The sequence below is a fragment of the Strigops habroptila genome, chromosome 14, assembly GCF_004027225.2.
Source record: "Strigops habroptila isolate Jane chromosome 14, bStrHab1.2.pri, whole genome shotgun sequence".
NCBI lineage: Eukaryota > Metazoa > Chordata > Aves > Psittaciformes > Psittacidae > Strigops > Strigops habroptila.
In genome coordinates, this window is record NC_044290.2 from 9,477,725 (window position 1) to 9,500,528 (window position 22,804).

General features: G+C 43.0%; 1 protein-coding gene across 1 annotated transcript in view; it reads right to left on the minus strand.

The window, feature by feature from the left end:
* Nucleotides 1–22,804, minus strand: part of CACNG4 (calcium voltage-gated channel auxiliary subunit gamma 4) — a 43,202-nt gene that overhangs the window by 11,035 nt on the left and 9,363 nt on the right. The gene's annotated exons all lie outside the window — the stretch shown is intronic.

The following is a 22,804-nucleotide window of genomic DNA, read 5'->3' on the forward strand; positions in this document are numbered from 1 at the left end:
CAAGGTGAGAGTGCGCACTCCTGATACCTGAAGGAACAATACCAGAGTTGGCTGGATGAACCCCTCACTTGACTGAACAAGATGAGGTTCAGCACTTTGTCCATCTGGGTAAAAATACATTAGTATGTTTTATTATTTTCTATCATGGTTATCGATAGCCACATCTAGTCTTAGCAGCAGTTGGGTAGCTCTTGCACAGCAAACTGCACGGGGACCTCTCCCCCGAGAGCTTACTGCAGGACCGGAGCCCTGAGGTGTGATTCTGCCTTGGTGCTTTCATTATTCATTAACCAGCGCTTTCATGCTCAGGAACATACATCACCCAGGATGAGTTATCCTCTGCACAGGAGTTTCGGTGCTTACAGCTCGAGCCGGCAGAAGGATTTAAAAGCCTTCAGTTAATACTGCTTTAACAGAAGCACAGCTGCAGTCTGTAGGATATAAATGTGGATTTATTTCACTACCTATTACCAATGATTACAAAGATCTCAAAAGAATTACTAATCCAGAGGATTTAAATTGCACCCTGTGAGTGTCAACTGCAGGTTTGCTACTACAGTGCGTTTAATTCTTCCAGCAAATGATGTATCTACTCTAATTGCGATAACGGCTCAGGCTTTCTCTGCACAGCACTTCAAAGGCTGTGAACAAGAAGTAAGTGGCTCATGTCACATCTGGAAGTGACACACCTGCCCTGTCTGCCAGGCGGAGGAGAGCCCTTCAGCTGGGACTGCTCCTGCTAAGCATGTTTGTCCGTGCATCCCTCTGTTTGCCATCAGCTGGTTTGTCGCTCCCGATGGCTCTCCAGCAAGGCAATCCAACATCCAGATTTTAAAGATCCCAGTGCTTATTTTTATGGCAGTTCACACAATGAAATTAAATCGCTCCCAACGTTACAGGGCCTCTGAGGTTGGATGGTCATTTCTTTGAGCCTCTTCATTATGGTGTGCTGATTTAGAGGAAATACATTTAGAGTGTGATTTTTATCCTCTCCTATTCATTAAGGAAAAAATCTAAATCATCTTCTCATCCTGATTTCCTATGAAATAGGCTTTTCAATGGCTCTGTGCTTGTGTGTGTCTAGTGGTGCCATCTGTATGCACTTCTGTATGTACTGCTGTATGTACTTTATATACATACAGTCTGTATGTACTTCTCCAATAACTTTTAAGGTAGTTGGCTGAATTTATTCAGAGCTGATAAAGAAGTAGAAGTATCACAGGTGACTGAGCTCCCCCAACAAGTACATGCATGTAGGAGAGAGCTCTGTCCATTGAAGGCTGCTTTGTGAACTTGCACGTTCACAGTGTGGACAGGGGCGACAGCCCAAGTAAATGTTCTACTTCCAGAAACTCAGTTAAGAGATGAGAAGTCTGCAAGACTGAAATGTTCCCTAAGCCCCTTCTGTTTGCAGCACTGATGGATTGATGGAGGGTTTTGGCCTCTGTAAAATGGCTTTACATTATTAAACTTCTGGATGAAATGGGCCCCTCAGCAGAACTCTCTCTTATGCGGAGGCCATGAAGCCATCCCTTCCTCCACAGACCTGAAACGCATCAGCAGGAGAGGATGGGCTGGTATTAGCAGTGTCCGGGCTATTCCTCTTTTATGGTTGGAGACCTTCATTTCCTGGTGCTTATATAAGTCAAGCAGAGGTGAACAAAGAGGATAATTAGCCCCAAACAGAAAATTCTAGATGAGCTTGAGGTTTCTCTTCTATTTCTGGTTTTTAGGAATACTGAGATTGGTCATTCTGGCTAACTTTTTATAGAAATAGCAAATTACTGTGAAATTTGGACCTGTATCAAAGCCTGGGAATCCAAAATATTCTTCCCAATATTTTTGCTGTAGATCGGGTCATAGATATTGGCTCAGGGTCCTCTCTAGTGTCTGTGGTATTTGATACCTAATAACAGCAGCAGATTGGATAAATTTTTCCATCAACTTAACAGGTATCATATAACCGTGCAGCAGCTTATTAAACTTTCAGTGAGGCTTGAAGGTGCTATCATGAACTCTGGTGATCTACAGGGTATTGAGGGCCTTTTTTAATCCACAAAGTATCACAAACAAAGTCTTGCTGGGAAGTGTAACGATAACTTTATTTTTCATCATGAGGGACTTTGAAACTCAGATTTGGGAAAATTAAAACTAGCTGGGTGGAAGCTACCGAAGCAGTGGTCAGCTTTAAAAGCACAACAGCAGAGGCTGACTTGTACTTAAACACAACAAATAAAACCAAAACAAAACTGAGATTTGGTGAAATACCTGGCTCCATACCCTAGCGTGTAAAGCAACGCCAAAGAATAAAAGTCATGAAATAGAAGAGGTGGAAACTCCTCAATTGAGTTCAGTCACAACTATTCAGCAGCATCTGCACCAGATCTGAACTCCTTGAAGCTTTTCTCAAAGGCTTCACAGAGGCTGCCTCGAAGAAATGTGTAGACAGATGTGGCTGCTGATCCATGCTCACTCAGGCACACATGGGCCATTTCCCACACCAGAATGTGATATGAAGAGAGATTTTCTTTGCTTGAGTAAGGGGATACAGTCCCTTATATCCTTTGGAGAGGAAGATGGAATATTTAACTTCTACTGCTGTACCCACTAGAGAGAGATAAATAAACTGCAATCACTGCCTAACAGATACTAAAATATTGAGCAGCACTTCTGGATGCCTCTTGAGAGTAAGATGTAATACCCCACTGAGATGCTGTAAGTATTACTCCTTTCTTTGAATGATTACTGATATGTTTTAATGATGCTTTTAGAAATACAAATATTATAATGCATTTTTTTCCTCATAATAATAATAATAACAACAACTTTGTTCTGAATTTTGAGCTAGGAGTTCAGGATCTGAGTTAACGATAATGAAGAGGCAAATTTCCTGAAGTGTTGGTGGTGGTGTAAAAGAACACTATTTTTTCCACTGGTTGCAGCATACTTTGCTGGCATTTAAAACCTTAAAATTGTTTCTGACTCGGTTTTACTCTGTGTTCAAGGGCTTCTCCAAAACGGTTAGTACTTCCCAATCTCACTAAGTGTTGTTCAGATAACTATAATTAGAGTGTGATGTACTCCAATAATGTGATAAGGGAGGGAATCGTAGTGCCTAAGTGAAGATTTAGCTTTGTTTTGGGGTTTGAGATCTCAAAGTACAAAGAGTTTTCAACAGTAAATCAAAGTAGTGATCCCAAGTTCTGATGACATACTACTGTCTCCTTGCTCTTTCTCACATAATCCTTCAATAATTTTGCCTGTACCATTGCAGAATGGCTCACTGGGGTTTTATTTTTTGACCACTGAGAGTGATTGTTAATGCTGTAGGATGCCAATGCTTATTAACTTTGTTTGTGGCCATGCATTACATGATCACGTTGTTGTTGGCCATACCATCAGCTATGTCTTTGAAACAGCCGTTTCCCATGGTTAATATTTATCAATGACAACATTCCCTGATGCCCTGGAAGTGTTTGCACAAATCAGCTCTGGAAGATAGAGCCTTTAAATGTCTGACAATATTTGTCACGGCAGGCTGTATTTTTGTTTTCTTCCTCCCTAATCCTGACACCCATATACAACAAGATCTTTCCATAACATTAGTGTTGTGTTCTGGTTTAAAATAGGTTTCCACCATGCAAGAAGCTAGCAGCTTTGCAGCAGAGGACCTTGTCTGCAGGGTACTTCTGTCAATAGCAATTTTTGTCTCCTTGCTCTGAGCATGAGCTTACGGGAGGCGATATCTGATAGCAGTGGGAGACACATGAGGATAGATGGGTCAAGCTGCTGCCTCCTTCTCCATCAACAGCTTCTACAGAGCTGTTGCTAGATTAACTATTTCATCTTCCAACCCTCTCACCTGCCTTTGGTAGTGAATTTATGCAGTAAAACATCAGGTTTAGGACTCGGTTGAGAAACCTTTCTTGTTTTCTCATGAGGCATGAGACATTTGCAACCTCCTTGGATCAAACTCTCCCCTGCCAACATGTCACATTCTTGTAATTCTTGAAGAGCTATTGATACTTAGTGAGCACACGTGCACACTATTAATAGAGTTAAGTAAGGTTTTCTCCTGAGGGGGGTTATACTGATGGAATGAGGGCTATGAATGTCAGCTGCAGAAGTGGTTGCATGGCTACAGCAATTACCTGCAGACAGGTAAATACACCCCATAATTGTCCAGCCTAACATCCTACTAACCAGCGGATTTCTTTCTGGCAAATGTGGGCCTTCTGGGATGTTCAAAGATGTGGAATGAAATGATATGCAAGATCATTTGACAGCAAGTGCTTGCAGACACAGAGAATACAAGTTGTAAGGAGCTGACTGCATATCAAGAATAAGGCAATTAGGAAGGAGCCATGGGAAATTGGGCCCAATGGTTCTGCTTCTTGCATTTATTCTGTGATTGAATGCTGTGCTTCAGTTCTAGAGCCGTTAGCCTGATTTCCTGCAACACTTGAATATCTGAACATTTAAATGACAAGTTTTCTGACTATATCAGCACAAAGAAGGCTGACTGACAGATGATAACATCACAGACAACAAGAAAAACGTGATGTGCAGAGTGGGGCTGTTGTAACAGAAGTTGCCTGAACACAGTGTCCATCCAAACACGCCGTGTGAGACTGGGTTTCCTGAGTGGCATGGCTTTGCATTTCCCTCAGACAACAGTGGAGAACCTCTATTTATAGTGAATGAATGTCAGCACTGGACTCTGCCAGGGGAGAAAAGAAACAGTTATGTGTTTTTTCTATAGAAAAGTTTCTTTGCTGACAAGTCCTGAAATCCTCTGCCGTGTGATTTGAGCAATAGTGAGCAAAGGAGATCAGACATGCCAAAAAATGTTCCTCTCTGCACAATTTATAGCACGGAGTCTATCTCTGCACTGTGTTCATTTCTTTGATTTTCCACTGGTACAACTCCCCTGTCTCACTGCATTGACACACAACAGCGAATGCAGCTGCCGAGTTAACTTTCTTTTCTCTTCATTCCTCTCATCATAAAATCACTCTTGAAGCGGAATAAGTGGTGCCCCTCCTTTTACTTTCAAAACCTGCTCTGTGGTGCTGCTGCTCAAACAGGGACTATTGCGGTCCTGAGCTCTCCATTCAGGAAACAAGGAACAGCATTAGATGTTTTTCTGTTACTTGGCACTTCATATGTTAAATTGTCCCAAGTTTGATTATTTGTCTCCCGCTGTTTGCTGAGAGTTTCACAAGCCTGTCCTTAAGTTACTTGAATGAGCACAGATCCTATAAGCGTCTGCCAGAGGATGTTTAATGCTGTCATTATAAAAGAAATCATGAAGTATTGATGTAGGTCGTGTGCAAAACACACCCCATGTGAATTTGCTAGCCCACATTGCTGCTGTAACGCCACCTTCATCGCCATGGAGGATGGAGCCAGCAGAGAAAGAAACCTTGGGAAGTTAAATACACATCCATTGGGTGTCTGCCTTTGAGAAAAGTTTGGCTGTTGTGAGAGCCTCGTGAAACTGGGAACGTTAAAGCATAGGGTTTTGAGACAGATGCTGTCTGACACCCCGAGACCTGCCAGGCCAGGAAATATTTGTCCATATGACAAATGTATGTCCATATGATGTATTTTTGTTTCATCCTGAAGGTGAGTTTGATGAGCACTGGAAGTACCAGGAGTTATTGTCATGCTTTTGCCAGTGTAGGTCTTGCTTTCAGAAAATGTTTAGGACCTAAAAGGTTCAGAAGTCCATTCCCATAACTGTGGGCTAGCACAGTACCATAAACCAGCTAACCACCACAAACTTCCATACGTGCCATGGCTGGGCTAAAGCAAATGCAGCTTAGCTGAGTTTTTAAAAGGGATTTATCCTGAATCTTAACCGTGTTTCTCTATGGTGTTGAGACAGTGGAACAATAATCTTTTATTTTTCCTCACAGAAGTCCTCTCCTTCTTTCTGTCTTTCATCCCCTAACTCCGAATTCATGTTTCTCACTGCAGGGAGCTGAACTGCCTACTTAAGAGCCAGATTCTGATTTCAGTGCACTGGGCTCAAATGTGTCACCCCCATTAATAGCAATATCAGAATCTGGTCTTGTCCCTTTGTTAGCTCCCCCTTTACTTTCCGGGCAAAAAGAAAATGCTTTCAAAATGCTGAAATGTATGAAATTTGCCCCACTTTCTTCCTTAGGAGCTGTCATCTCTAACAAACCCTTTGGGTTCTTCTTTTGATCTATTTTCAATAGTCTGGTGGGCAAAGCAAAACTCCTCCTCAAGTCTTTTATTTTCTTATCTTCTGCTTTGACATGAATTTCCCCCTTTTCCAATCCTCCTCTTCCGCTGCCTACAGACCCTCCGCTGCTCAGAGCTTTTCACCCATCCCCTTGGTGCCACATGAATAACTACTGGTCGCTTTTGCTGCCTGCTCCATCTTGCTCCACTTTTAAGGCTTTTAAACACAAATCATGTTCCTGGTCTGTTTCACACCTCATGAGGGCTCAGACTGCCCCAGCGGCAGTGGTGCTGGAGGGGGTGGGCACCGGAGCAGCTTGCAGCTGCTTCTGCCCATGCACTTGCAAATGAGCTGGTGTTGGCAGGGAATCACCTCTGCTCTCACCCTGCCCTTTATTCTTAGCACTTGCCATTCCCCTCACCCCTGGCAAAAGCACGTTTTCTCTAGGAACAGGTCTCAGTTTATCTTGTCATTTGACATGCTAGTCCTGCCATTAACCTCACTTCTCTTATCTTCATATAGTAGTTAATGCTCCCTCCTCTCTCCTTTCTATGAGAGAAGAGATTGTCTTATACCACCACTCTCAAGTATTTACTCTAGGGTATTATGATCTGTTTTCCCCAACTTGCCAGCACTGTGGCAGTGTCTTATCTGATTGCCTTCTGCTATCTGCAGCCTCTCCTTGGTGCTCTGCTGCAAAGCCCTCTCTGTTGGAAGCAGAGGCAGTTCACAGCTTCTCCTCTCACCATATCCTCACAGAATGACGGTTGTGTTGCTTTACTCCTTGCATAGCTTCCTTCTACAGTGGTCTCAAACTGCAGAGGAGCTCACGCACTGCATTGCAGAGAAGCCACCTCCACTGGCCTGAGTGCCAATTTCCCAGCCATAAATAGCGACTGCTGAGGTTCCCACTTGGGCAATTTGACCTTCATGTCATGAGCCACCCTATTCTCTTCTAACAGTCGAGTTTCCTGTGGCCCAGATGTGGTGCCTTAGCTGATCTCCTCCAGTTACCAATGGATATACTCACTGTTACCCAAAGAAGTCAGCCACAGAGGAGAAGACGTATCTCACTTAGGTGGTGAAGAAGTCTGCTGCTGGGTGGTGAGTTCTAGTTCTGGCTCGAACAATTTTATTCTTCGAGCATTATTATTCCGGCATGCTGCAATCCAGGACGTAACACCTGAAAGCCGTTTTGTACAGCTTGGTAAAGCATCTCAAGCTTCTGAATCACCTACACCAGAAGGCATCCAGGGAAATGCCTACAGAGGCTCTGTCAGTTATAATTCACGTGGGTATACACAGCCTCTACAGCGACCTTCTCTTTTCAGCTGGGCAAATACCATCAAAGATGTTGTGCATTTGTATTTCTGTGTAAGAAATGAACACATGCAGAAAAGATGCTTTGCCAAAGATGAATTTAAAATTCCATGACAGCCTTTTGTTCCATTATAAGGTTTTATATGAGACCTTGAGTGATGTTAGAAAATCCATGGCAGCAAAACTCATTTACCAAAGATTCACCTCACCTGCACATCTGGGAGCTAATAAAACACATCACAGTGTCTGGCTGCTGTCCTTTGAATTCTCTTTAGTCATTACAAAACTGCTGCCAGAAGTACTAAATGCCCTTGTGCTACCACAGTGAATACCAATAGTACTGGGGAAATGTAGGACAGCAGCAAAGTAGGTAAGAGTTGATTGTATGTTACATATTGTTTTCAACTACTTAATTTGCATTTTCTTCAAATGTTCCTCTCATAAATCAGCATTTTGGCCACAGAAGTAATGACTGAGGTTTATTCAGCAATGCTCCTATCCCTTTCCCAGCTGCATTTCCTTAGCTGAACAGCAGATAAAGTACTGTGCTGCCTTATTCCACTGTTCAGGCATCCCCAGTAGCCTCTCCATGTATTGCTGACAGCCTTTCTATTACCATCTGCAATTTGCTCTTTAGTAACCATGTCTTCTTGTGCTGCTGCTTGGATGCTGATTTGGGATGGCAAAATGGGGGAAATTTCAGGGGGGTTCTGTGGCTTTTTTTAGTCTTTTTTGTTCCTCTTTTTTATGTATCTTAATGAGGGAACACTTTGTGTTTTCTAGGAAGAAACACTGACATACAACCAGTCATGATGTTCAGTTTGCATTTTGTAAATCATCTGCACAGGGAGATAAGTGCAATTCCTCAACCTGGGTAAGGCATGATTTTGGGGGGCAATGATGGTGATGCTGCTTGAGGAACATTTTAAAGTCAGAGATGAGTTAGCCCTGCCATGGCAAGCATTCTCATGCCTGGCTCAGTCCCAAGAAACTGTCAACATTTCTAGTTGTCATGGGGTTGCTAACTCACTTTTCTGTGTCTGCTTTTCTACCTACCACCACGGCCCACGCTTGCTGTATTCTGCCTTCACACCTCGTCTCGTCCTGCATCTCATGCTGCAGTCCTTTATCCCAGCAGCCCAGAAGTTTGTCTCACCACTCATTTTCATACTTTGCTCTGCTGTTACTTTGCCAAAGCTGTTTCTGGATAGCTGATATCATTGTTCTCATCCTTTTTAAATGAATTTGGAGCATGGATAGAGACCTCCATTGGAGTTATGTAGTTGTCTTTTCTACCTTAGCTAAAATTGGTCTAACACTTGAGGGGTTGGTGTTGGCTTCTTCACCCATCAGAGCTTTTACATGAAAGTCATTCTCCAATGACTTTCCAGCTCTTTCATACATTCTGGTCCAAAGCGTCTGTTGTGGTTGCTGAACCCAAGACAATGTCTTAATCTAAAGAGGTATTTTAGCACCCAGCAGTGCTTTTGGCACAATGTGTCAGAGGCTAACTTCTTATTCACAACTCTGACTACACCATGGCCATCATCACCCCAAGACCTCACAGAGCAGGAGGAAATAAGCTGTGGTGGCATGTGTGCTAGCCAGGATTCAGGTATATCTTGATTTGGACCAAAATCCACCTTTTGCCCCCCCAGTATTCTTGACCCTGACATACATTCACTGGTACAAAGACTGCTCATTCAGGCAGATTGCTGCCAGTCCATCAATCATTATAAGAGGGCTGAAATGCCAAATTGTACCGGATGCAATTTGGAGAACAGATAGTCATTTTGTCTGATGAAGCGTTCATATGCTGCAAAATGACAAATCATGTTTATTTTCACATCATTGTCAAACTGTGCTTTTTTTCCTGTGTTGGCACAATTGGAATCAAGTTTTCCTTCAGGGATAGCTTGGGTTTTATCCATATGGTTTCCCTTACTTCAGTAAGTCATCAGTTCTCCCTCATTAACATCGTGATCAACCAGGGCTTGATGGTTTCACCTCTTACGATCACAGCATGTTTATAAAGCCTGTATCATGGCTCACCACTACCTGGGGGAGGAAATTTAAGGACATGGACATTCACATCACTTCAAAGTCTCCACTGACTTTATAATTTGAGACAGTCATGGTCACGTCTGGGGAATGAATGCTGTTCTTGAACTAGATGAAATGTACCCAGTACAATGAGTGCTGCTTTGTCCCCTGTATCTTCTGCCACTTCCACTTTCATACATGTGCAGCCTTGAGCTAGTACCTTCTTAGTCTTAATTTCTACTTTTCGACCCTCTTAAATTGCCGGCTTTTGAGGTTCCTGAAATATCATTTCACAACAGGCAAGGTTTGCAGTTGTTATAGAGCAGCCTAAAATTTAAGAAACAACTCTCCAGAATGAGGACCTGGGTAATCCTTGGGGATATTTGGGGTAACATGCAAAGGATGGCCCCGGTGTCTTCTTCTGTAATGGAAAAAACCCTCCAGATCTGGTCAGTAGAAAAATGGCTCATATTATTGATACTCCTTGTGAGAGGTCTTAGTGTAGCAGAAGCTTACAAGGCATCACATAATTACCTCTCCGCATAAAATGAATTATTGTCTGCTCTAATGGCAGGGAAGATCTCTAACCTGACATCTAGAACTGAACTCTTTCTTTACAAACCTTTTGGTTCATTCACACACCACAAAGTTTTTAGGACCTTGCTAGTTAACTGATTAGAAATAGGCAGGATATTTGGACACTCCATATCTCTTCAATCCATGGTGATTCATCTTAAGATGATGGCAGTTAGAAAAATAGTTGGATATTGAAGAAGCAATGGTGAAATTTCACTCCATAAATCATTTTAATTGAAGGGAATGCTTTGCAATATGTCTATCTTCATAATGCTGTGACCTTGAGTGGGATCTGCATTCATTTTGGAGCATGTCTTCCTCGTTTCTATGCCAGCTTGTTGAGTTATACATAGAAGCTAAACCTCTAGAGATTGATCATGCACAATCAGTGATGCGGGACTGAAACAAGGCAGATGACAATGGGGAATCTAAAGGTTAGGAGAAAGGGGTGTAACTGCCAAACCCTGCTGATGGCTGGGTTTGGGAAATGCAAGGCAAAGGCTTCAAAAATCATCTGTGTGATGTATTAGTGGAAAAGACACTCCACTAGGAGAGATTACTTGAATACCCAGGGCTGATGTCTAACCTTGGGAACACATGACAGAGCTGCTGGTTACAAAGAATAGATTCCAGTGTGGAAAAAAAAGGAACAAAAGTATTTTGCAGCTGTAATATACCCTGGAAGAAAATACAACAGAAATATGAAGGACTTTAGCTTGAATTAGTGTTATTAGAGGAGGAGGAGATGGAAGGGTGGGCAGTGGGTGGCCGGAGGCAAGGAGAGGGTTTAGGAGGAGAGCAGGAGCTTAGCAGATTGGTGGTGCCTGTGGAGACAGGGACCAGATGGCGACCTGGGTCCTCCCTGAGCAGCTCTGACTGTATCCACAGCCCTCCCAGCCGAAGAGTCGGTGTCTGTACTGCTGACAGAAGGCGAGGGGGTGCACAAAGCCACTGCCTGATGAAAATAAAGAGCCTGAAACTTATAATTCCCAGGACTTATTTAAATGACTACAGTTAACAAATAACCTAATACATAAAAATGGAGGCGGCTACCAAACAGATCTGTTTAAATGAACACATGCAGAAGAGATTTTATTTGGCTCCTGTACCTGAAACTTTCTATTTCCTAATGCAAACTAAGCAGTGACAAATAAAAATGAGACTGCAAACGCAGCATGACCTCTTTAAGCTTTAATTATTCATTAGAACTGTTTTCTTCTCTGCTGAGATTCAGAGCAACACATTTAAGCAGGTTCCTCTCAGGTTTATGGAAGATGTAACTTTCTTGTTACACCAGCTAATAAATACAAGTAAGCACAACAGCCCAACAATATTTGTAGAACTAGGATTTGGGAAAATGTGTTTAATGAATCAGAAGTGCCTTAATCTAGTCAGTCTTGAAAAGCAAAGCATATAATGCAAAATAACAATGCACTAAAGCACAGATGTATAAATATTTTATTGTAGAGTTTACTTTCAGCATTTCAGAGTTGCATTTTACTATGAAATGTCTCTACCTGCACGGGGGAAGGCTAATGGTGGTGACGGCTTTGAGCAGTCTAATCTGAGATCTCAGAATTTGATTTAAATATGTCAAAGAGTCCCAGCCCTTAGTAGCATCAGGCACCTCTGCATTTGTAACCAGAAATGCTTATTGCTTTTTGTTGTCCTAGGATGGCATGGATGTGTCTGGGAAGGTTTACAGCTGCAAGGAGAAAATACATTTTCCTTTTGCTGGGAAGACTGGACAAAAGGCAGAGGCCCCCGAGCCGTTGACTCCCTCACAGCCCTCCCTCATCAGTCCTTCATCCTTCTCCCTGCCCTTGTATAACAGCATCTCGGGGACCATATTTCCTCCCGAGTTTTGAAAGCAGGAGAGGACCAGTTTGTCACCACCTTGGCGAGACCTCCTGAAAGGTATGCAGCTTGGGAGGCAGGCAGCAGCTCCGACCGCATGGGAATGGTGCCATGCACAGGGGGAGATTTACAGCTCCTTTCCCCTTCAGACACTTCATCCGGTGCGATGCAGAGCTGACAGCTCCTCATTTCCAGGTACTGCAAACTCCTCTTCCTCCACAGGAGCCTGTATAGGCTGTTGGGGTCCCACAAGCTGAGAGCCCCCTAAGACAGCAACCCTGCAAGGGTCCTGGCAGACAGGCACCAGCAGCCAAAGGGCAGCTTTCCAAAACCAGCTTCTCCTAACAGGGCCATGCTCTGGTACTTACTCAATCTTTACAACTCCGTGATATGTTGCCAATATATTTTTGCCAAGGAGACAAAAATACGTCTCTTCTTCCTACTCCCTCAGCCTATGAAAAATCTCAGTTGTGCGCAAAGAGACTCTGTGTGTGTATACATGTGTATATTTAGGGGAGGGGAAAATAGCGGTTTTGTTAATTTATTTTCCAGTTGAAAGTCTGCCTTGTAGCCAGGGAAGCACTGTTTTCACCATGTATAAATTTGGGCAGAAAAGCCTTACTTTGTGCTCAGCAGAAATGGCAGTGTGTGCAGTGGGAATTGGGAGCAAATTCTTTAATTGCTCCAGGTCCCGGGTTCTTCTTCTAGGTTGAAGGCATGATGGCTTATAAATAATGTGAGGATTTATGGGTCAAAGAGCCATATGTTAGCAAAGTTGCCTAATAATGGATGAAGAGGAGAGGCATTATCCTTCTAGGGTGGGGAGCTCTCTGCTTTAAAAGTGCTTCAATCTCCCCAAGGGCCAGAGACACTCCAGGTATTTCACATGTTAACTTTTAATTAAGCAAGCTCTCCCACGCAGCCATGGTTTGGCATTCTAGCTATGCTCTCTAAATGGTTTGGGTACTTTAAAAGCACCTGGTACAAACAGGAGGGTTTGGAGGCTTTTTCTAAGCTTCACAGCAACTTTGCAAACTACACGCTCCAAAAAGGTGTGTTTCTTTTTCCTCCTTCCCCTCCCTTTTCCCCCAGACCTTGCATGACTTCAAGGCATCAAATGTTAATGAAAGTTTGCCAGGCTTCAAGGGCTATGAAATGGAAGTTGAAAATCCTGCACCATAGGATGGCTCTAAAAATACTCAATCATGTCGAAGTATCAACGGCTCCAGCAGCTCTCCTGCACACAGCGCTGCTGATGCATCAGGGCTTTCTCTTCTAAATAAGCTCTTGAGAAAGTTTGCCTAGTGACTATAAATCACTTATGCTCTATAGACTGGTTTCACCCAGTTATGTACCAGCAATACCTACTGGAGAATGAGGATCTGCCTTGTCATTTAACTCTAATGGTGCTGCGAGGGAAGTGCCAGCATCCAAGGGGGATGCAGCGATGCATGCCTGCTCTGCTCTGCTTCCATCCAGAGGACTCATAAATGTGCTGTCTATGCCTCAGTATGAGCACAACCTGAAACACCAGCCCTGTGCGTTTGCAAAGCTGTTTGATGCCAGTCTGCTCACCATTAGTGTCTAGCTCTCAAGCTCTGCTCTTCAGAGTCATTTCTTGTCCAGGGTGCTGAGGTTTGTAGGCTGAGCTCCTACTTTTTAGGCACAGCAATACCTAAACCTCTCTGCAGATCTCCTCTTAAGTGCTCAAGTAGGGGAGCACTTATCCTCCCCTACAGGCTCAAACTCACATGTATCCTCATGAGACATCGATGCTTTTCTGCAGTAGCTCCGCATGCCTCAGGCGATCTTAGCTGATGTGTCCTGCTAACCAGCAATACTCGATATACCAGGTGTGCCTTCACTGCCTTCTGAGGGGCTCCAGCAGAGATATTGTCATCCCCTTATGCTATTAAGGTGTTTTTTGTTGGATTTTTCTTTCCTAACAGCACTCTCAAGAGTGGGAACCCAGGAGCTCGTTTTCCCACACCACCAACTCCTTTTTCTTCTCCGAGAAGCACAACACACTTTCTCCCTGTGAAGCAAATGAGGAGCCTGAACACAATGATTTGCATCGTGACTTCAAGCACAATGTTGAATACGGTGTCTAAGCCCTTCCCATCACAGGAGAAGCCACGGGAGGCTGTGACTCAGCTGTGCTCTGAGTCATGCAGCATGATGCTCCCCTGCTCTCGGGGGACAGCACTTCCCCATTAGCCTCTACAGGCAACAACTCCAGCTCTCTCTCACTGGCTCGGACCTTAATGAGTTGTCTGGACCCCAAACTCTGGCCATTCCCTCATGATCTATATCAGGGGAGGGACAAGGGACACAGAGAGCATGTCCCCAACCCACAGTGCCAGACCCAAGGAGGGGTATTTGGTTCAGGTGTGTGCAGGAAGTTTTGTGTTCCCAGGCATGGGCAGGCTGCCTGGCCGCACTCCAGCCTTGTGTAAGTACATTGCAAGTCAGGCTCAAACTGCTATTTTTGAGCAAGTCACTAGAAATAATTCATGTATGTGCAAGTTAAAATTCTGCTTAAAAATCACTCCCTGCCTCAGAAGCTTAAAACCTGGGAGATCTACAGCAGCGGATATTGAATTTCATTTTACTATGTTCTTTCCAGCTGTTATGGTAAGCTTAGATCCTCATCCTGCATTTCTTTACTTTAAGGGTCTTTTCTCATGCAAATATCTCCAATTCCAACACTGGCAGGACCAGCCCCACATGCAAGTGTTGTAAAGAATCTGCCCCTTTAACTGGACCAGATAGAGCTTTGCACCAAACACTGAGCTGCATGATATTTCTTAAGTGAAAGTTCAGGTAACAAACCTTCTTCTTCTAAGGATTTCAAAATAGATTTCTGAATATTGAGTTAATTTATTTGATGGTATGAACTGAGGTTTTAGAAAGCTGGAAGGTGCAGGTTTGTGTGTGTGTTAACTGTGTGAGCAACAGTACAAAAGGAAAATGCTTTTTCATCCATATGAGCTTCTGTAAATTGTATTCTATTCTTAGGAGAGCAAGCATAACATTAAAAAGAAAATCCAATAATTTAAACCTTGCAGGAAAAGAGGCAGGAGCGATGGGAACCTCTGAAATGATAAATGTCTGAATTTATTCCACTGCCACTGCTGGGTTTTAAATTAGTTTTATTTTTCTTTTATTTCTTCTTGTTGACAAGTTGGGTTGCATTGCTATACAGTTCTAATGTTTACAGATAAGGAAATCTTGAAGGTCAAACATTCTATTCTTAGTTATTCTTGTATAAGGTAATCTTCTTGTGTTGGTGACAGTGTGGAGTGATCTCATGTCGCCATGGGTACCTGAATCATGCCTGTCTAACAGCAACATTCTTCATTCCTATCCCATTAAGTTCTTATATAGGAAAAAAAGACATATCTACAAGAAAAGCTTTATGCGTGGTGCAAGTGATTGACTGGAGGAAACGCTTTGCTTTAAGAAAGCTCACTGAGCCAGTGGTCTCTCATACTGCACCCATGCACAGTTGGGGTGATGAATTGGTTTGTATTTGACTGTGATGAGTACGAATTTTGCCATAAATGCTCCAATACATAGACTGAGCCCAATGTGTTATTAGTGTTCATTATAATGCCTACATGTAGACATCAAAACTGCCAACGTTCAGATGAGTAACTGTCCCCGTAGTGGATGCACAGCAAACTAGACCTGCATGAGGAAACTGGAAGATTGCTGAAATCCAGATTATAGGGGAGAAGTCAGACCAGCATCTGCCCACAGCTGATCATGGCAGGGACATGGCAGGGAAGCACAGAAGCGTGGTGAAACGAAGGTATATAAAAAAGGACAACCTTAATTACGTGTTCCCATGTTCCTGCAGGTTCAGTTCAGTGCTCTAATACCTGCTGGAGGTAGCTTTCCTTGACAGTTTTGTAACATCTAAAGGAAAGAAAGGAAAATGAAGAAGAAGCAAAGCATATGGGCCTTGATCATGACAGTGCTGCAGCTCTTTGAATGTTAGCTTTTCTTCCTACTACAGCACAAAAGTTTTTGGTCTCTGCTAAACTGCACTTTGAGTCAGTGTGGATGGACCATGTACATGAAAGACCAGGAGCAACAGTTTCTAGAGGCTGACAGCATGGCTGTGGATCAAGACTTCTGCGTTTTGCTTTATTGATGGGAGGGACTGAAGTCTAAATTTGGGTCCTTGTGCTGAAAGTCTTTATGCAATCTTATTCTAAGGGGAAAAAACCCCACACAACAAGAACAAAAAGAGCCCTTTCCAGGAAGGGGAATCAGGCATTTTTCTTGGTAGCAGAATTTCTGACTCCATTAGTATATGGAAGTTAGGTAAATCAGAAACCTCAGCTGGAAGGTTTGGACCTGCAGGTTCTGGCAATGGTACAATATAGTGGAAATCAAATAAACCAGCTTGCACATACCACTTTGCTGTGAATTAGGACTGTCCTTGCGTTTCAGTGTTGTACAATCAATATTCAGAATAAGATCCTTTCTTCTACATGCTCAGGGGGCTTAATTCAACCCTGGAATAAACGGGTGGCCAACAATGGGCCAAACTCAGCTTGGATGTTGCTCTAGTTAATTAAGAAGAGTAGCATCAGGGATAAATTTGGCAAGGAGTGTTTAAGTGACTGCTTTCAGAGGCAGGGAAGAAAAACCCTTGCTTAGCTCACTGCATCCAGCTCTTCAAATGCAAATTAACCTGTCAACATCTGCATGCAGCCACATAGGACAGCTGCAAAAAGGCGCTCCTAGCACCCAGAAGAAGGGTTGGAAATGTTTAGTTCAAAACAGCTATTTTCCAAAATAATTTCTAGTAAATAAGAATACATTTAAAGCGGTAAACTGAGCATCTGCTACATGAAACGAATGGAGGACAGCATGTGAAAAGAAACATATGTCAACTATGCACTTCAGATGCATTGACTACTTGCCTCCAAAACAGAATGAATTTAAACATATTTGCAGCAAACACTGAGAAAAGAATTGCCTTTGCAACCCAAAGAAGAGCCTCAAATAACAGCACGATTTAACCCTGGCCATACCTTGCCTTTCCCGTGGAGGAAGAGAGCAGTTCATTGTATTTCAGCTGCTGCCTGGCTTCTTTTAGCTAGGAATACATCAGGAATGCCAAGTTCAGGCAGCATTTGTTTGGAGCAAAAAATGTCCCTTTACCAGTACATTTAAAAACCCAATTAAACCAAGTCACTGCTGGAACCAAATCATACCAGATTCAGTTCATTGGAGGGAAGACACAAAAATACCCCCGTGCTTCCTACAAACTACCGTATCTGCCAGCATAAGACAGTGACATCCTTACTCGGACTGATTCAGCAACGTGTACAGCAGGAACTGAGCTCCACTGCTGCAAGGGGATTGCTTGTGACTCAATCTCTTTCTTCAATATACCACAACTAAGGGAAATTGCATTTCAGTGGTTCATTGAGCCTATTATCCTCAGACAAAATCTCTACTGACCTAGCTGAAGCTCTTACTTACAAAACAAGTACAGGATAAGACCCCTTCACCAGGCAAGAGAAGGAGAGGTTGGATTTCAGCTCTAAAGGGTGCAACTCTTCTTTGCGAAGCAGTGTGCAGGAATATTTTGCTCTTGCTTTCAGTATAACAGGGCACAGAACAAGCTCTGATGTCTCTTTTTGTCAGGGGAATAATCTCCCTACGAAACCTGGGATGTGTGTGCTGTCTGTCAATCTGCTGAGGCTTTGCTAACTTTTTGGTTATGCAGCTGTGATCTCATGGTGCAGCCGTCTCCAACGGTCCCCTTAGGAGAGAGGGAAACCAGAATGGAAATAAGCCATGAGCAGGTTCTGCAGAAATCATTTTGCTATGACAATGCAGTGTAATTAAATAAGACTCATAAATCCCACTGTTATAAAAAACCATGGCTTGTGCCAACACTTTTACTCATCTGTGGGTTTTCAGCCTGGATCAGGGCTGAGGAAATAGTAGAGATCTTTGACTCAGTTGACAGCACTGAGCTTTGCACTATTCACCTTGGCGTACTGTACCATCGTACTAAGTAACATGAAATGAGAAGACAAAAGAGAAAAGCCTTTGGAGAATCCAGAAACCTGCCAGACACAACTGCGGTTCCCAGAAAGAACCTCGCAATAGAGACATTGCATCCTGCCCCTTCACAGCACCTTCACCTCCTTGCTCAGGTTTGCTTCAGTACCTTTTTCTCCCTGATCCTGGGAACGATGATTATGGAAAGGAAGAACTGTCATTGTAACAGTAGTGAACTGACATGGCCCAGCAGCAGAGATGGGGTTTTAATCCCCTTGGCTTGCAGAGCAGCACAGTGTGCTATTGAGTGTGTGTCCACCATGGCAACAGCGGTGGTGCTCCAAGAATTCAATTTCCACGGTGCCCCTGGGCCTTGCCTTGACATCTTCATTGTTCCACAGCAAAATAAATAAATAAAAATCCAAGGGTACTGTAAAAGCAGTGCAAAATATGGAATGCTATAGAACAGGGTTATTTAATGGTTAATTTAGAAAGGAACATAGCATTAAAATCATATGAAGGTGGCTACATATTGATGCTGTATACATATTTAAAGGGATGCCTCTTGTAAGGGCAGAGTTCCAAGCTACACCTAAAATAACATGTGCAAAGGAAAATTAAAAGAATATTTCACCATTTAGACTTGTTTGTTCAATCTGCCTCTGAAAGGCTTTTTCAGCCCAGCTCCTGAACATTAGTATGGGAAAGGATATCAGAATAAACCCTCAGTTTTGGTGTAATTCTACCAAAGTCAGCAGAGTTACACTGAGGATGATTTTTCTGGCCTTTTTAAATAGAGTGTAATTTTCTCCATGGGTAGTTATTAAACGTTATTGAGAGAGATTGCTGCTGCTGTTGGACAGCTTTTTGGAGAGGTCACTCTGTCCCAGCTGAACAGCACCAGTGAAAAACCAGAAGGTTTGTAGTTTTTACAACTTGAAGAGTCCCTGGGGGCTCTAACTATACCACACATCACTGCCTGACCCAAAGCTAAGAGTACGTATCTATGCTGAGTTGAGATATCCTGGCTTGACATCCACTCCTACATCACAAAAATTCTGCCTGTAGAAATTGCTTAAAATATGGAGAGGGCATTGCAAAAGATATCCATGTGGACATTTGGTCCCATCTCTGTCAGAGAGGACATATTCCTTAAGCACACTTTCTGAGGCTCAACTGCTCAATGTTGACATTTTGGGGCTGGTGAGGGTTTGTATCCCTTTCACCAGCCATCCTAAGCACTGGCTGAGAAGGGCATTCCCTATCTAAAGCAAGAAAGACTTAAAATAAAGATAAGATTAAAATAAGGATTTAAAATAAAAATAAGATTAGATTCTAATTACTGTAGCCTTATAAGCACATGGACCAATTTGAAGGGTGCAAAAATGCCCAACCAAGTGCCTACCGAATGTCTCCAAGACATGACAAACACCTTCAGGCTGAGTAAGTCCTAGACTAAAAGGTTCCTATTTTTTTTGGCATTGGCAAGGTTTGTGTCTGGGAAGGCACCGTTGCTGTCAGCAGCTCTCAGAAGGCACCTTAAGGATCTGGATCTCAAGTGGATGGCATTGCCCATTGCATGCAGCACTAAGCCAGTACCCAAACTGCATAGATGGTCAGGAGCCAATATGTAGCAGCAAAGCATTGACCTTCCTGCAAGTTGACATAGGCAGGTCCACACACACAGCACACGCATTTCCAGAATTGCTCTTTCAAGGCACCTGGGTTTAATTCCTGTCTCCACAAGGAACTCAGCTGCCCAGCCGAGGACCCTGCCCTGTCTTGCAGAAATCAAAACCTCAATTCTTAGGCAATGCAACACCAAATTTTGCCTGGATCGTGCATAAATCAAGATAAATCTTGGCTTAAATGGGGGCCAAACCCAAAGAATTATTTATCCTTTTTACAAAATGCCTAACTAGAAAGAATCGTGGGATTAAAACAGGAACACACGAGACCTCATAATTTATATATGTATTAATTTCCCACTGGAGAAATTGAAATGCAAAATAGTATCTCTAAACAAAATTGTGAATCTCTGTCCTTTGAGATAGTTAAAAATTAAATGGGCAAAGCATATACCCGAGGATCTATTCTTACCCTTGTAGGACTTTGGGCTAGATGGTAGGTATTTTCTCTCTCTCACGGCTACAATGCTGAGCTCCCAGAAAGGATTTGTCTGTGCAATACAGTGAAGCTCAGCAATAATTACCCATTGTGCTATGTGATGAGGCATCCTTTTGGTTCTTCAGTAACCCGTGCACCTGGACTTTAACTAAAAACCAAATAATATGCACAGAAAACATTTTTATGTAAGAGGAGGTGAACATCACTAAAAATCAGAGAGCCTTTGTATGGCATGCCAAACTGCTGAAGCGAAAAAATGTCTTCAGTGAAAGGGCTCAGATGTGAGCATGTTTCAGTGCACAGCTCCAGGAAAAACTCTGATAATAAATGTGAGCTTGTTATCGTTGCTTTTCAGTGGGAAGTAAAGCCGGAAGCAGGGTCATGCTGGCTAATTGAAGCTTACATTTTCATTCAAGCACTGCATTTTAATTATAAACTGGTGACACAAGTGTCACTTAGTTCTTACCCTGTTTTAAGTGTGCATACGTATAAAGAAATATTTTCAGTTATTAATTTATTCTTGTGATCATACTCATTATCCTACATTATGTCTACCAGGCACGTGCCTAATGACATGTTTGATACACGCTAATTCTTATGCCTCTTTTAATACAGGGCTTACACACACATTTTAGGCTGAACACTGTGCCAGCTGGCCACCAAAACAGGTACACAATTAATGCTATAAAATCAGCATTAGGAACTGCGTACCCATATTCTGGCCAGCTGCAACCACTTGCTCAGCCCTCCCAGGGCAAAGTGGTCATGCCAGAAAAAGGGATAACCTGTGAGAGTAGCTGCGTCCAGCACTGACGCTTGGAGGTGCCAACAGCAAGGTTCTGGCTGCTCGGGTCTGGCCCTGATCCTGAACCACTTGCCCTTCATCCAGCTTCTGCATGTGAGTGCTCCTCTGATGCTGCAAAGTTGAACATGTTGGCTCTTTGTGTGGCCAAAGCCATGGGTAAGACTTAGAATTCAGGTGGACAATTTCTGGCCTGTTTTTCTTTCTCTATAGGGTTTTGCTGCAGTATCTAAAGACTGTGTCCAACCAGAATGCTGCCATTTCTATACAGGAATTAAAATAAAATGAGGAAAAATGTCACTGGGAATTGGCTACAGAGAGACACAAAGTAAGTTATCAAAAATCAGACCAGGAGTACAAGTGAAAACAAGGGGAATATCGCTAGAAAGCAAATTGTGAGGGTAAACCTCTGTCAAAGCCATCATATGGAATGGGATAGCAATGTTTTTCCCCTCTTAATTTTCTACCAAACTATAAAAAGGATTCTATTTTAATAGCTCTACCGTAGTGGGACATTGCAAATGAATTGTTTGAATGGCTATAATTAGAAGTGATACTGTGAATACAGCCCTAGCATTATTCCTAAATTCTGCATGTTTTTTTCCAGGTCTTGCATCTTTAAGGATCCCAAAGCATCTCCAAAACTGTCTGCATTTGCCAGTGCTAAAGGCAAGGGCAAGAGTACAGCAAAACATGCCGAGCAAAGGAGAAATGCTTACCAACCTCTGCAGCAAACCTTCTGTCTACTGAGGACAGCCACAGAATGTTTAATGTCATGATTAGCAGATAGTCTTGGATAAATATTTTTGGAAAACATCTAAGTAACTTAAAAAATTAAATCTTGTTGACTCCCAATGCAACGTTTAAAGACAAATCTTCACTGGAAACATGATTAGAGTTCATAAGCCACAGCCTTTGAAACAACTACTTGTCATCTCAGAGCATCTTTTGTCGACAGACAAAAATGTGTTTTCGCAGCAGGCAGAGCTGGGGGGACGTGGACCAGCTCTGATCCAAGTGCAGGGTGGGCAGATCCAAGCAGTGCGAAGCCTGAGCCAAGAAACTCAGCCTCTCGCCAGGTTTATTGGCTCAGGTTCAGCACATGCATAAATGTAGAGGGGCTTTTTGGATTGAGGCCGTCTGCATCCTACTGGTCCGTCGGGAAGAAGTTGGTCTGTCTGCAAAGAGCACATTGGTGAACCCAAAATTGCTGTGATGGCAAATAACTGATGCTCTGCTGCCTGCTGGCAGGAGGGCGAGAATAAGCACCCAACTGGTTACGATTAGCAACTGTAGTTTTAAGAAGCCATTTCCAAACAGTTACTTAGCTTCCCGATTTATTAATTGATATTTTACCATGTCTACGATAGCTCTGCTTGATACTGATGTATTCCAACAGTTCCTCGAATAAAACCTCATTGAAATGGTTAATAATGTTGCTGAGATTTAATTGTACAGAATAAACCGCTGTCAGCCAGGTGTATGTCAGGTGACAGAGTGGGACCATGGGACAGTAAACTGGGGAGGAAATAGATGAAGAGTCTGGGGCTCTCCCTCTGCAACCTGCCCTGGAAACTGAGTTCCCAAAGTTTTGGCAATTCACAATTGCCAACAAATAACCTACCCACCATCAGCAGAGGCGTATCTGCAGAGTAACAATCTACTTTGGGCTATTTACTCCACTGGCTCAAGTAACTGAGCTCTGTTCAGTGACTCTGAGAGCTTTGACCCTGCTCAAGATCCATGTGGATAAAAATGTGATGCGACATAATGCAACTTGCTGCTTCATCAGCTTGCTAAAAACAAACACACACACAAAGAAACCAACTCCAGCC